The following is a 15,679-nucleotide window of genomic DNA, read 5'->3' as shown; positions in this document are numbered from 1 at the left end:
CCAACCAAAAAGTAACAAAACATCAGACATTGAGCTTTTGAGTCTTACAGAACTTTTCATCAGGCTAGGTGGTAAGCATGGTACGCAAAAGACAGGAGGAGAGAAGGGACATTGGAGGTACCCAAACAGTCCACAGTTTGTAGAATCTAAAGCTGGAAATTAGATAGTTTTATGCAGACTTGGATCAGCCTCTGAAACGTATCAGGCAGTTTCAATACATATATAGTATTGCTTGGATAAACAACATGGACACCTATGATTTTGTGATTTGAAGAATGCTGCATTTGGCTGCTCAGGAGAAGGACTTTTGAATGGAGGAAGATAGTCTTTTACCACCAGATAATGGGACTCAATTTCTGAGAAGTGAAATGCCCTCTCTTCAACACCCAGTTTTGCTTCAACCAACTTTCAATATAGTACAACACCTAAATGTTGTTTTTTCTTGTTTTGATAATATAGAGTCTACCTTGCTTCTCTTCTCTATCTTGGAAAGGATCTGTGAGTTTCAAGTAAAGATGTGAAGACCTGGAAAAAAAAATTTTTTGGGGGGGGGACATTAAAAATTGTGCCCCCACCCCCAAGCTTTCACATCTCTAGTTTCAAGGTAGCCTTAAGAATGAACTGAGTAAACTTACAGAATTATACCAAATCTGTAGGTTCCTCCATGCTTTGTAGGGAGGTACAGTCATACTTTTGCCTCCTTTATCCAAATAGCTTTGTGTATGTATTGAAACCATCTCACACCGTACGGAGACTGACTCAAATCTGTATAAAACCGTGTAAACTCCACCTTTTAGATTTTACAAATTACAGACTGCTGGGGCACTTTCAACATGCCTTCTTCTCACCAATCCCCATTCATTTCATAATAAAGAGTTCTATAGGATTTGAAAGCTCATTGTCTGATCTTTGTTGGTTTGGAGTTGCTCTTAATACAAACATGACCTACTTTGTATTGATCCATTGGTTTCAATAGGAATTGTACAACATACTTCAGCTAATTTGCAGCCACTGATTTTAAATTGTTTCAAACTCCAACATTGTGTTCTAACTCAGTTATGGAACAGGACTGACGATGATCAAGTTATTGAAACCATTATGCATTATATTTTTCACAGCCACCCCCACCCCCTACCCAAAGAGAGAATAATGTATGTCAATGTTATTCTTTGTTTTTCTCTCTATTTTTCTTTTCAGTCAAATCCAGGAGCAGCAGCCTTAGTCCTTGGCTGAAATGAATCTAGGAAAGGAGGCAAAGACAGCAGGTAGTACATTTAATTGGGAGAAAGTGAGGTTGCTTTCTGTGGTGGGGGGCTGACTTATTTTAAAATAACAGACTTATAGATTGGGTGTGCTTTTGGGCCTGGTCTTGAGCCCAGGTGTCAGGAATGGTCAGAGGTGCGTTTTTTCAATTGCATCCATCATCCAGACATTTGTATCTCTTGGATTGACTAATGCAATTTGCTCTATGTCTTTGTTTTATAAAGACAATCCAGAAGTTGCACCTGGCACAAAATGGAACAATGTATCTTCTGAGGGAAGCCTTAAATTGCTGACCATAGTAGCTGATAGCAAATGTCTAGGCTCCTGTTATTTCTTTCTAACTCATATTAACACTCTTGGAACCCTGTAATTTTTGAACCACTGAGCGTCAGAAGTGAAGGACAGGTTTTGTTCTGATTGCAATGCTGTCCCCAAGTTCTGCACTTAGTTTTTGGTCAGCTATTCACATATATGGGAGAAAGTATAGTGATGCTTCTGGGAATCCTGTTACAATGTGGGCAAAATCTCATTCCTTGGTGACTTCAACTAATCAAGTCTGCTTCTATCTGCAGGATCCTATCTGAAGTCCTGTTTTTTCCTGTGAGGTTTGCCTGACTTCATCACTTTGTTCTTTTCGATTCCAGGTAAAGACTTTTTTGTTCACACAGGCCTTTTACATTTGGGTTTTTAAATTCGGATTTTCAGATTTGTTCTGACATTTAACTAATTTTAAGATGAGTTTTTAAGCTGCTTTGTATTATATTTTCTATTTTCTTTTAACCTTTTTTTGTCTGTTATTATTTAATGTGTTAAGTTGTTGGGGGTTTTTGGTGTATGTTTCAATCCTCTGTTGTGAGCCACCCAGAGAACAATTTATGGGGCAGCTAACAAATAAAGTTTATTATTGTTGTTGTTATTATTGTTCATGCTATGACAGAATATTAGGAACTGGTTTTTATATAGAGAGATACCATGAGTGCTAAAGGAATTTTAAGAGGGATTTTAAAATTCTCTTCTGGTCTCAACCCTTACACAAAGAAGGTATGGAACATGACAATTACTGCAGTGTCTAATGCGGAGATGTCCAGCAACTCCTCTTATGTGGTTAGGCTGGATCAGTTTCAGTTTGTGACTCCAGAGGATGTGGACAAGCTGCTTGGAATGGTGCAGCCTACCACCTGTACTCTCGACCCTTGTCCAACATGGTTAATAATATCTGGTATAGGGGTTGTTGTAGAAGGCCTGATAGATATTATAAATGCTTATCTGAAGGAGGGCAGGATACCTTCCTGTCTTAAGAAGGCAATTATTAGACCTTTTCTGAGCCTGCATTGGATCCCTCAGAGTTGAGCAACTATAAACTTGTCTCTAACCTTCCATAGCTGGACAAAGTAATTGGTGACCCCCAAGCATGAAGAATCTACAATTCTTGACATAATTCTAGATTCCATATGCTGGGGATGTACCCCAATAAAATATTAACGTCCTTGACAGGCAATGATTGCTGCAAAGTCATGTTAATAATCCTATGGATTTCAACCCAAAATGGAACAATAACCGGACAGGACCAAACCATAGGCATAATTGTAAAGGTAAAGTGAAGTGCGCCATCAAGTCGATTTTGACTCCTGGCACCCACAGAGCCCTGTGTTTTTCTTTTGGTAGGAGGGGTTTACCATTGCCTTCTCCCGCGCAGTATGAGGTGATGCCTTTCACCATCTTCCTATATCGCTGCTGCCTGATATAGGTGTTTCCCATAGTCTGGGAAACATACCAGAGGGGATTTGAACCAGCAACCTTCTTCTTGTTAGTCAAGCATTTCCCCGCTGCGCCACTTAAGGTGATATGCATAATTGTACCTTCATACAAATTACACCTCCATATCTAGACGTCTGCAATCAGCCCTTATGAAACATTCTCTGAGGTATCCAATAAGCACTAAATCAATGTTTCTGCTGTATTAACCTCATTTTGCAATCCAAAGAGATCACTGCCTTGCGATCACTGCCTTCAAAGCCACTCACCATTGGTTTAATAGAATAGTCTATTCAAGATCATTATTCCAAAGATCTTGGATATAACCAGTATCAACCTTATCAATGTCTTTAAGCTTTTGATATAGCTGAGTAATCATATTTGTATGATGAGCAGAGCAGCATAGATGGTGTTATTTCATTTTGATCTTCACAACAACCTTGTGAGGTAGGTTAGGCTGAAAGATGGTGATGTGCCCAAGTCACAGTCCATTGCATTTTGTGCCTGAGTGGGATTAGAAACCAGCTGTCCCTAGTTCATGTTTAACACTCTGATCATGACACTCCTGGCTTTGCATTCTGGAGACAACAGCTGAGATCTGTATCTAGGAATTTCCATCAACCCTTTTTCTCATGAGTCTAAAGATACCAAATTTCCATGTGAGCCAGGGACTTTCTTGGAATGGAAGGTAAAAACCAATAGCTGTTGGCTCAGACCATTACCAGAAACATTTGTAGTAGCAATTAGTCTATTTATAACTCTGGTTGAGCAGCAGATACTATGAGACTCATAGCACAGACTCATGGGCTATGAGTTCACCTTGTATCCGAAGACAAGGCTAACTGTTAGAAATTTTCACATCTGGAAGACATCATATTCTATTCCAGCCAAACCACACCTCTCCAAGCAGCATGCTGAATGGAACATGTTGTCCTGAGAATTTTCTCTACACAGGATACTCCCATCTGCAAAGAAGTCTGATGGGACAATTCATTGACAGCAGACTTCAGCAGGACAGCAACAGTGTGGGAGGTATGTGAATCACTCCCTTACCATGTGAATAGAAGCAGACAAGGCTGGCTTACTAAAGTACTTAGGTTACTATCCATGAAATATTCATTTCATAGTCAGGCCCCTGTACAGGATGAATATGGTAGAAAATTTGTCACCGGCTTTAAGTATTCATATACCTTATATACAGTGATTTAGAATGTGTCAGAACAAGAAACCAAGACCCCTTTCCCTTAATCTCAAGGCCAACCCCTTGCCCAACCACCATGGCTGCCATTGTTGTTGTCATGATACATATCAAAACATATTGAGGCCGTTCTCACACCCAGCCCATGTTAGACTGCATGTAAGAACCACCGGGATCTGTGGTGGCAAACCCGCCAAAGAAGCCTGCCAGTTAACTGAGGTTAAGGACCTGCTCATGCCCGTAACCGTGTCTAACTGATTGTGTATCAGCACCAGCTGCTTTCAGGGGGATCCCCACAATGCACCGCACACTTGCACGGTGCATTGTGGGATTTCTGGGGGCTGGAATGACATGTCCTGACCCCCACATCTTCACGCTGCCAGAGGCAGCAGTGGTATGTCTGGGTGCATGATCCATGCACTCAGAGGCAGCAGCAGGATCGTCTGCGGGGAGTCTGTGGGGAGTCTGTTAGCTCCTGCAGCCCTCCCCGCCGCCTGCCCTCAAGCCCTCTCAGTGAAAAAGGGCTTATCAGCTGATTTCAGGGACAATATTGCAGCAGCAGGAGGTTTGAAGAGCAAAGACTATGATGGATTATTAAAATAAAAGGAAGGGGCGAGGGAAGTATCCCTGTCCCCCACCATCTGTGCAAGGCTTATGTGTCTTCTACAGGAGATGGTGGAAACAGTAGTTATATAAACAGCATCTGTGCATTGCAGAAAACAATGATCAGGTCAGGGTGTGCAGAAGTGCCTTTTACCAACTACGACTGGTATGCCAGCTGCGACCCTACTTGGAGAAGCTGGACTTGATCTCAGTCACTCATGCGTTGGTAACATCCTTACTGCAATGCACTCTATGTGTGGCAGCCCTTGAAGACTGTTCAGAAGATTCAGCTGGTCCAGAATGCTGCTGCAAGGCTGCTCGTGGGTGCAAGTCATTCCATGAATATTACACGCATCCTGCAGCTACCAGTCCACTTCCAGGCTAGATTCAAGGTACTGCTCTTGACCTTTAAAGCTCTACACGGCTTAGGGCTGGGGTACCTGTCAGACTGCATCCACCCATATGAATCTGCCAGGGCCCTCCGTTCATCGTCTCAGGCCCTGCTCATGGCCCCGCCACTAACAAAGATCCAGTTGGCGGGGACTAGAGACAGGGCCTTTTTGGTTGTGGCCCCTCGGCTTTGGAACGCCCTCCCTGAAGAGCTTCACCATGCTCCCTCCCTTAGTGTGTTTAAAAAAACAACTAAAAACACACCTTTTAAAGGAAGCTTTTTAATGCTCCATCCATAGGTTCTTTAGTTTTTATAATTCTCAGTTTTGAGCTTTAAAATAACTTTTAATTTGAACTTCATACTGATGGTGGTTTTTTACCTAACTTTTAATTTGTTAACTCGATTTGTTTAATTTTATTACTTTTATTGTATACTGTATCTATTTTATTGTTGTGAGCCGCCCCGAACAGTAGTGTACTGGAGAGGCAGAATAGAAATATTTCAAATAAATAAATAATAAATAAACTGGGTTCTGTCATTTGTCACCACAGATTGCAAGAGTCCTTCAGAATTAACAGCATGTTCTGCTCCTCCACCCCATCCTTGCTTCTGTTCCACCTCTGCTGGAAGCTAGATGGGATCATAGAAGGTACTATACCACCTGTATGTCATGTCAGTGCTGAAGCCAGAAGGTTGGAGCTGTCCCCAGCCTGACTGTCTGCCTGCTCTCCACACGGAGGCCCTGTGCAGACTCTCTATTTGTGCTATTATCATTCTCACTAGGAACTGAAGGAGACAGCAGTCTAAGCATGGAATGGGGACAGTTAGCAGCAGAACAACATTTGTGGAACTGAAATAAACTGCTTCTTTCTCCAGTTTCTAGAACTGCTCATAGAAACATTAATACAGACTCTTGAATGATGTCTGAAAAGTTGCACAGCTGGTCTTGTGGTAGCAAGCATTAATTGTCCCCTTTGCTAAGCAGGGTTTTCTGTGGTTTGCATTTGAATGTGATACTACATGTGTGAGCACTGTAAGATATTCCCTTTAGGGGGTGGGCTCTTGTGGGAAGAGCATCTGCATGCTTGCGTGCAAAAGGTTCCAAGTCCCCTCCCTGGCATCTCCAAGAATAGGGCTGAGAGAGATGCCTGCCTGCAACCTTAAGAACATTAAAAAGCCCTGCTGGATCAGTCCCAAGGCCTATCTAGTTCAGCATCCTATTTCACATAGTGGTCTAACAGAGGCCCCTGAGAAGCTCACAGGCAAGAGGTGATGGCATACCTTCTCTCCTGCTGTTGTTCCCTAGATTAATTATGCTCTGTGTGAAAAAGTACTTCCTCTTGTTGGTCCTAAATTTCCCGACCTTCAGTTTCATAGGATGACCCCTGGTTCTAGTGCTGTAAGAGAGGGAGAAAAATTTCTCTCTGTCCACTCTCTATACTCCATGCATAATTTTATACACCTCTATTCTGTCTCCCTGTATTCACCTCTTTTCCAAACTAAAAAGCCCCAGATGCTGTAGCCTTGCCTCATAAGGAAGGTACTCCAGGCTTCTGATCATCTTGGTTGCCTTCTTCTGTACTTTTTCCAGTTCTGCAACATCCTTCTTAAGATACGGAGATGAGAATTGTACACAGTACTCCAAATGTGGCCACACCATAAATTGGTATAAGGGCATTATAATATTAGCATTTTTGTTTTCAATCCCCTTCCTAATGATCCCTAGCATGGAATTGGCCTTTTTCACAGCTGCTGTGCACTGAGTTGACACTTTCAGTGAGTTGTCCACCATGACCCCAAGATCTCTCTCTGGGTCACTGACTTACAGCTCAGGCCATGTTTTTGCCCCAATGTGAATCACTTTACACTTTCTTGCATTGAACCGCATTTGCCATTTTGTCGCCCACTCCCCCATTTGGAGAGATCCTTTTGGAGCTCCTCACAATCTGTTTTGGACCTCACTACCCTAAATAGTTTAGTGTCATCCACGAATTTGGTCACTTCACTGATTACCCTGTTAATAGAACTGCCCCAGAGTGCTGGCTAGATATTCCAATCTTGTTTTTGGCTTAGCGTGGGTGGTGGGAATTAGCTTGATTAGGGGGAGCAGTTCTGTTACATTATCAGTTTGAGCAAAGCTTTGGTCCAGGAAAGTATGAGGAGGCTTAAATGCAGATTAAAGATTTATTTGAGGGTTAAATTGGGGTATAGGAAGGCAAAAAGAACTGGTTAGGAAAGATAATAGAACCTTAACAAATATGTTTAACAATAATCTCACTAGGAGGAATTTTAGCTTAGGGTCCAACTTGCAGGTTGCTCAGATTAAGGCTTGCCGTAGAAATGGCTTGAAGGCAGAAAGAGAGGGGAAGAGAAGGCGAGGAAACTCAGAGGCTGAAGGTTAGTTTTACTTATCCTTTAGTCCGGTGGTGCATTCAGTGCACTTGTAGATGGGTGCACAGGCAGGTGTCCTTGCAGGAAAAAGGCAGAAAAGTAGGGAAAAGAAAGGGTGAGGGGCAAAAGGTTACCACTCACACCCTTGAGAACCAGCTGGGTAAAGGTCCATATAGATTCTGATTCCTATTCCATGTGACATGGCCTCCAAAACATGCCTGAAAGCAACGCATAGGTCATGCTCCCTCCCTGGAGGGGCTGAAACTCAGGTAAAACAATGAAGTTCGTGGCTGCATGAAATGATTAGTTTGGGGTGTAATGTGCCAAACAAAAGGCAAGAATGGCTTGTGGAAGGGTGTGTGTAGCTATGAATAGCTGTGGACTTAAGGCTTATCTGGAAACAGAGCTGCTACTTCAAGTGAAAAGATATATGTTTTTAGATTTTAATGAACTGCCTCTGCTCTGGTCACTTGCCAACTAATTGGGCTGTTAATGGTGGGTTGAGAAATTCCACTTCTTATCTGAGTTGCAGCAGAGAGTGCTTGCCAGCTATCCCTCTTGTGAAACAGGAGTAGTTTCTTTCCTTAAGGAGTGCCTTGGAACTGAGTCTATTTGCTGGCTGTGTTTGCCTTCTCTTGAGATAATGAGAGAGAGGTTGGAGATGACCCTTTGCAGTCTTAGCTATTATGACCTCTGGATACATTGCCCCATGCTTTGCTCATGCCAAGCGACCAGCTGTGAGCTTTTGCCAAATATGGGCAAGTTAAAAGTTCACACTCTTATGAACTGGTTTCCAAATGGAGACCATGTGCTCTCAGTTCCCACTGCATAGGGGGGTGTACTCTGTGCTACCCCAAAATCAGGCATTCTAACAACAACCCCAACTTCTAGATCATTTATGAACAAACTAAAGAGCCCAGTACAGATCCCTGGGAGATCCCACTTCTTTCTTACTTCCATTGTGAAAACTGTCCATTTATTCATACTCTGTTTCCTGTCCTTCAACCAGTTCTCAATCCACACATGGGCCTGTCCCCTTATCTCATGACTGCTAGCTTGACTAAAGAGCCTTTGATGGGGAACTTTGTCAAAAGCCTTTTGGAAGTCCAAGTATACTATGTCAACCGGGTCACCTTTATCCACATGCCTATTGACAAAAGGTTAGTGAGACAAGACTTGCCCTTGCAGAAGCCATGCTGGTTCTTCTTCAGCAAGACCTGTTCTTCTATATGTTTAACAATTTTTATCTTAAGTATGCTTTCCATCAGTTTACCCAGCACAGAAGTTAAGCTGACCAGCCTGTAGTTTCCTGGATCCCTTTGTGAAAATCAGAGTTCCATTAGCTGCTTTCCAGTCCTCTGGTACAGAGCCTGATTGCAGGAGCAAGGTATATATATTTTGCTAGGAGATCAGCAATTTCACTTTTGAGTTCCTTCAAACTCTTGGGTGGATGCCATCTTGCCCTGGTGATTTGTTAATGTACTTGTAAGTACATTTTAACTACCCTTCCACCCCTTCTATACATAGGAAAGCCCCCCTGCCTCTGCCTGTCATCGGATTCCCCTTTACCAGTAGAGTTCCAGCCAGCTCGGTTTGAACTGGGCCTGGTTCAGCTCAAGCTCAGACTGGCCTCAGCTGGCCCAGCTCGACCCCAAACCCGTCGAGCCGAACCAGCTCAATGTCGAACTCATCTCAAACCTAGCTGGCTCGCACACCCTAGTGACAGCCAGCAGCCTGGGGGGCTTTAAGAAGGGTCTAGATAAATTCATGGAGGTCAGGTCTATCAATGGCTGCTAGTCTGAGGGCTATAGGCCAGCTCCAGAGGCAAGATGCCTCTAAATACTAGTTGCAGGGGAGCAATAGCAAGATGTGCGTGGGATGGGGTAGGGATGTGCATGGAACCAGTTTGAATGGCAGGTGGTTCCGCTGGTTTGAAGGCGGGGTGTGTGTGTTCTGCTTTAAGTGTGGAGGAGGGGGAACTTACCCCACCTGCCGCTCTTTGCCTGCCGGCGCTCCTTTTTCAGTAAGTCCATGGGGTGGCAGCATACCTCTCGGCTGCCCCATTTGCACCCATTTACTGGATATACCCGGAAGTATCAGGTGCACCTGGGGACGCACGCTTCTGCACTCAGGCGCACCCGATACTTCTGGGTATATCTGGTAAATGGGGCGGCAGGGAGATACGCTGCTGCCCCATGGACTTACTGAAAAAGGAGCTCCAGCAAGGGAAGAGGTCTATAAAATCATGCATGGTGTGGAGAAAGTAGATAGAGAGAAAATTTTCTCCCTCTCACATAACACTAGAACCAGGGGTCATCCCATGAAATTGATTGCCGGGAAATCTTATGACCAACAAATGGAAGTACTTTTTCACACAACTCATAATCCGCTTGTGGAATTCTCTGCCACAAGATGTGGTGACAGCCAACAACCTGGATTGCTTTAAGAAGAGTTTGGATAACTTCATGGAGGAAAGGTCTATCAATGGCTATTAGTCTGTGGGCCACCTCCAGCCTCAAAGACAGGATGCCTCTGAGTACCAGTTGAAGGGGAGTAACAGCAGGAGAGAGGGCATGCCCTCAACTCCTGCCTGTGGCTTCCAGCGGCATCTGGTGGGCCACTGTGCGAAACAGGATGCTGGACTAGATGGGCCTTGGGCCTGATCCAGCAGGGATGTTTTTATGTTCTTATGAAGAGCGGCAGGAGGAGTAAGTTCACCTTCCCCTGCACTTAAAGAAACTCCCCCCACACCTTCAAACCTCCCCCGCCCGGTTCCTTGCACATCCCTAGAGAGGGCATGCTCTCAGCATTTGCCTGTGGCATCCCAGAGGTATCTGGTGGGCCACTCTGTGAAACAGGATTCTGGACTAGATGGGCCTTAGTCCTGATCCAGCAGGGCTGTTCTTACATTCTAGATGGACCAGTGGTCTGACTCAGTATAAGGCAGCTTCCTATGTTCCACATTCTGGTTCCTAGACTGGTCCATCTACTGGAATTGTCACAATCCCCAGAGCAAGAAAAAATTATTTTGTTCATATGCATATTTTATCATAATTTTTAAGTGTGTGTGTCTGTGTCTGTGTGTGTGAGAGAGAGAGAGACAGAATTTTTCTTCTTCTTCTCACATCTGACTGATGTACGAACAGTCAGACCATTAGAGGTTTGGCTTCAAGTTCAAACTAATAACAGTTTGATTCCAGGCTGGAGCTATACTCAGCTTTGCTGCCCACATTACTATTCTACATTTCTTGGGAAGCACCCACAAAATAGCTGAAGAGGTGAATCATCTGTGTAATGTGGAAGCAGTTGGTCATGAGTCTGGGAGTGTGTCTACCTTTAAACATTTGGGAGGAACTGATCCAGGCAGACCTTCACCACTTGATTCTGCTGATTGTATAAATTGACTCTAACTGTGTTGCGCTAATGCAAGTAGACTGTACAGTGGATAATTATGCTGATAGTTTGGTTCTTCTTTCATAATTCATAAGGAACCAAAGATTTCTTTACTTCTGGTACTCTGAATGCTTTGTGTTTTTGCTGTCTCCGTGACTATTTGACTGAGCATGCTGTTTCTGCATGTTGATGTGTTGTAATTGCTGGAACTGTTGATCATGCCATTTATCTTTTGTCAGCTTACAAGAGCATTCTCAGGTCACTTGGGGCAGAGATCAAATCCTTTTTAGGTAGAATAAACAGTATTTAATTATCATAGAGCTGGGTCTCAAAACATCCTGTAGGATTTTGCACCTGTCAGGACTCTCCCCCAACACCCAGCGGCATTCACCTGACCAGGCAGTGAGCAGACCGACAGTTGGGGGTTGCCTGGCCGTGCATGAAGCTGATGCTGGGAGGTGGGGGAGGGGGAGGGCAAGGAAGCCAGGAGAACAGCCGCTCTTGACTGGACCAGAATGGCCCGACAAACTATTGCCTGGCTGCAGCCAGGAGCTAGCAGGGATGATGCAGGGAGAGGAAATGGGAGTCCTCCTGTAAAGCGGCCCCTTTAAGGGCTAATAGGCAGAATTCGGGGTGGGGATATGGAAGGCAGGGGAGGGATTAAGAGGGGTGGTGGCTGACCCTGTGAACATATATTATGGGCTTGAAGCCAGAGATGAGGTCAGTGGAGATGGAGGGGGGCTGCCTGGATGGGCTCCTGGGGAGAAGCAAGGCATTCCCTCTGCCTGGCAGATGGAAGAGGAACAGGGTGCTTAGAACTCCCTCCCCATCCTTCTTGTATGCCCAGGGGTTGTGAGGCTTGTGCAGAGGAAGCACCACAGCACCTGACTTGCAATGAGAAAGGTATTCCACATCCAGACATCCCTAAAAGGCTTGTTCATTTTGCGGTTTACACATTGGAAATCAGAAGGGAATGTATGGGGCAACAGGATGGCTGTGAGAACACCATGATTTGTGGAGCAGCATAAAGGCTCCCCACTCTTTGTGGCTATCAAGAATTTCTATGAAGTCCATCTTGCCAAAACTAGGCCCTTTTGCGTGCACCCACATTTCACAGTTTTCATCTCTCCTTTTTGTTTTATCCTTTAAATCAAAGCACATGCTGAAATCTTGCTGTCATAGGCTTTTGCCTGAACTCATGGGGAAAAATGTTACTTGCATTTCTGGCAGTGTTGTAGTCATTCCATTTCTAAACATCAGGAACCATTTAAACACCACTGTCTGCTTACTCATGACATTTAGTATGCGTTGGCTGACATCCTGACTAGTGCTGTGCACATGCTCCTTACAGCAGCACACACAGCATGCTAGTGCTTTCAAAGGACAGGTGCATTTGTGCAAAAGTGCAATGGTTTTTGCCACTCTCCCTGTGCTCCAGAAGTGCTGTTAGGCAACAGATACACATCCCTGAGGGTCATGCAGCCCTTAGGGATGGGTTTCTGTGGACCAAACAACACTTTCAGAGCATGGGGCAAGCAGTGAAAATGATCGTGCTCTTTCTGCAAATGTGCCTGCACTTTGGGAGTGCCAAGGCTAGTGCTGAGCGCACGCGGCTTTTAGCAACACAGTATAATGTTAAGATGTGAGCCAGTGTTTCTTGTGTCTGAGCATTCCATAGAGCACAGTCTTCTGCTGCCTACCTTGGCTCAGATGCAATATTCACAAGGGCACCTTGCTAGATTGGAAGGAGCAGATTGGCAGAGGCAGCGGATTGGCCCCCTCATTCCATCCAGACCTGTCACCACTTTTTTCTTTTCTTGCAGTGTGCTAGCCATCACCACTGTCCAGTTATTCTCCACCTTTCCTAACATATACTGTCTTCTTTTTGATAGGAAAGACCTAATCCTATCTGTAGTTTACAGAATGAATAGGTAGAGGGGTAGAGAGAGATGTTTCCTTCTGCTCTCCAAGAGGAAAGGAAGGGATTCTGACTCATCACAAGAAATGCCTGAGGAGTCAAGGCAGGGGTCATAGAGTAGAGGTAAAGCAGGGACAGGTAAGGAGACCCTTACTAGCTGCCTCTACTCCCGATGGCCCTAGTGGTCATTAGGATAGTTGGTGCAAAATGTCGCTGCACTGGAACTCTGTCTCCAGCACCCCACCCTCAGCTTTTGAATTAGCAAATGATAGAATGTGTGAGAAAGAAGAGGCTGAGGCAGCTGCCGCCGCCACCACCAACAAAGTGGGTGCACTTTGCCTCCAAGGACTTGGAAGAGTCAGATCATTCAGCCTTGCAAGAGTGCCATACAGAGGAGGGGCCCCTGCTGGCAACCTTCTCTCCCCACACATCTCTGCAAGGACTCCACATGAAGAGGAAAGGTTGCCAGCACCTTGCGTGATCCTCCTGCTCAATTGCAGCCTCCCTTGCTGGTTCCATTCTTTCTTCACCTCTGATACACTGCAAATCATGGCTTCCAGCTCTGGCTTTGGCAGCAGGTCCCAATCAGCAGTGTGTAAATGAATGGGCGCAAAAGGTAGATGCCATCTGGAGCTGGATCTCTGACATGAATAACTAGGGCGACCCATGAATTTCCAGAACTGTCCTTTCATACTTTCTTTCAAGCCTAAGAACACACACAAATAATAAGGTCATACACAACAACCAAAAATGCTGGTGTGGCAAAGGCCTGGTGGGGAGGCAGGCTCCTGCCTGCCTCCTCACACACAAAAGATTTTTGTCTACAGGCTTTGCCACTCACGTGGAAATGAGGTGTGCCACAGCCAGCGGCAGAGCAGGGAGCTGGAGGAGGATGTCCTCCAGCTTCCCCCAATGCATCGTGCCAGGAGCATGGAACATTGAGGGATCCTCCCTCAGGCACACTTGCCACTCAGCACTGCCACCCAGCTCTTGCAACATATGACCCCAAATCTGGGCTTAAGGGTGTACTTGTGCCCTTAAACCTAGGTTAAAGCCTGGGGTAAATTCCCAGGCTTGGGGCCAAGGCAGTGCCTTCAAATGGGCAGCCACACCCAGCCAGGCTGGGCTGCCCAACTCTGGGCCTGGCTGCTCTTGTGAACAGCCTCAAAATCTTTCTAGTAGCAGGATTCTTCTATTCACATATCCATTTGGGCAGGGTACTTGTAGGTATAAAATATTGTAGACCATTCAAATGTTCAGGAAGAGACTTGCAAAGCATGGCAAATTTGCGACTTAGCCTGATTAAGAAGGGGAAATTAGTATGATTCAAAATGTGTTTGTTGATGCAAACCTTTTTATGGCATGCTCCAATGTATGTTGACAATCACTCATTTTAAAGCATGCACACACACTAGGGCAAAATCTCCCTGCACATGGAAAGTTAGCATGTCAGGAAGAATGTGAACATCCAAAGAATTTGAACATCCTGTTGGGGTTTCCTTCTCTTGGAATTTGACATGGAGCTCCCCCATAGGTATCCCCATGGGGGTAGCTCCATGTCAAATGGCCCTAATGTTGGAGATCCAGCTCCAGATGGAATCGACCTTTCACCCCAGTAACCCTAATGACCACTAGGGGCATTGGGAGTAGAGACAGATAGTTAGGGTCTCCTTCTCTTTCCTGTTTAACTCTGCCTCTATGACCCCTCTATTGATAGAATGTACTCAGGAACTTCCTAGGAGTGACTTCCTTCTTTCCAGAATGCTTCTAGCTTTCTCTCTGAGCAGCTTACTTCTATAGGTCTCTCTGACCCCTATGTAGCTAGAAGTTAGATATAGGTCTTTTTCTATCATTTACTTCTGAATAAAGTCAGTTAGTTTAACCTTACATGAATCTCCATGCTTCTCATTTACAAGCTGTTGCCCCTGAGACCGTTAACTTCTGCTGTAATGGGAGTGAGTTAGCTCCTGAAATACTCTGCTACTAACTTAACCTGTGCAGAACATCTGCACACTAGATGCTCCCCTCACCCCCTGTCACAGCCCTCCTCACCTCAGAGATCTCCACACCCTCACCCGAGCTGCACTCCTGCTGCTGCTGCTCCTCCATACCGTTGCTTCCATCCCCCTTACCCTTCTTGGTCACTCCTCCATCGCTTTATTCCATCCCCATCACCTCTCTTGGTTGCAGCTACAGTGTTCCTGGTGCCTATTGGCCAAGCTGCAGCCCCTATCTCCAGAGACCTCCCCACCTGAGCCCTTCTCCTGCTGCTCCCCAAAGGAGCAGCAGCAGTTGACTGGGCCATGGCCGCTTGTTCCCCTCAGGCCACTGACAGGCCCGGGCCCATCCCTTGCCTGCCTGCCTCCCTCTGACAATGGCCTTGGTAGCCCCAAACAGCAGCAGTGGTTGACTGGACCCTTTCTTGCTGCCGGTGCCGCCATGGCCACTCATTTCCCTCAGGCTGCTGACAGGCTTAGGCTCGTCCCTCGCCCTTCCTTCTGTCTCTCTTCCTCTCCCTTTTTTCTCTCTTTCTCTCTCCTCCATTAGCTCTTCTCCACTCTTTCTTCTTCCTCCCTTCATGTTTTCTCTCTTCCTCTCTCCCTCCCTCCCTGAGTTAACAGATCTTTTTCATCTTGTTTCCTCATCTAATTCACACAACAGCAGCCTCCTTCTGAAGAGGCTCTTTCCTCCCTCACAACCCCTCTCTTTGCAGATCCCTGCCCACTATATATGTGTGTGTGTGTGTGTGTGTGTTCCTCTCCTCTAC

General features: G+C 45.4%; 1 protein-coding gene across 17 annotated transcripts in view; it reads left to right on the top strand.

Annotated features, from left to right (window-relative positions):
* The window catches only part of SLC44A3 (solute carrier family 44 member 3), a 215,791-nt gene that overhangs the window by 54,810 nt on the left and 145,302 nt on the right, over positions 1–15,679 (top strand). For 14 of the 17 annotated variants that reach the window (XM_053244977.1, XM_053244983.1, XM_053244986.1 and 11 more), the window contains 4 exons: positions 1,198–1,265; positions 1,836–1,907; positions 3,906–4,050; positions 5,762–5,859. The gene's annotated coding sequence lies outside the window, so the exon portion shown is untranslated. The remainder of the gene's footprint in view (positions 1–1,197; positions 1,266–1,835; positions 1,908–3,905; positions 4,051–5,761; positions 5,860–15,679) is intronic. The other 3 variants (XM_053244988.1, XM_053244987.1, XM_053244971.1) reach the window with 2 other exon arrangements.

The sequence above is a fragment of the Hemicordylus capensis genome, chromosome 4 (genome assembly GCF_027244095.1).
Source record: "Hemicordylus capensis ecotype Gifberg chromosome 4, rHemCap1.1.pri, whole genome shotgun sequence".
NCBI classification, from domain to species: Eukaryota; Metazoa; Chordata; class Lepidosauria; order Squamata; family Cordylidae; genus Hemicordylus; species Hemicordylus capensis.
Note: the sequence above shows the minus strand (reverse complement) of the source record. Positions and strands in the feature narration are given on the sequence as shown.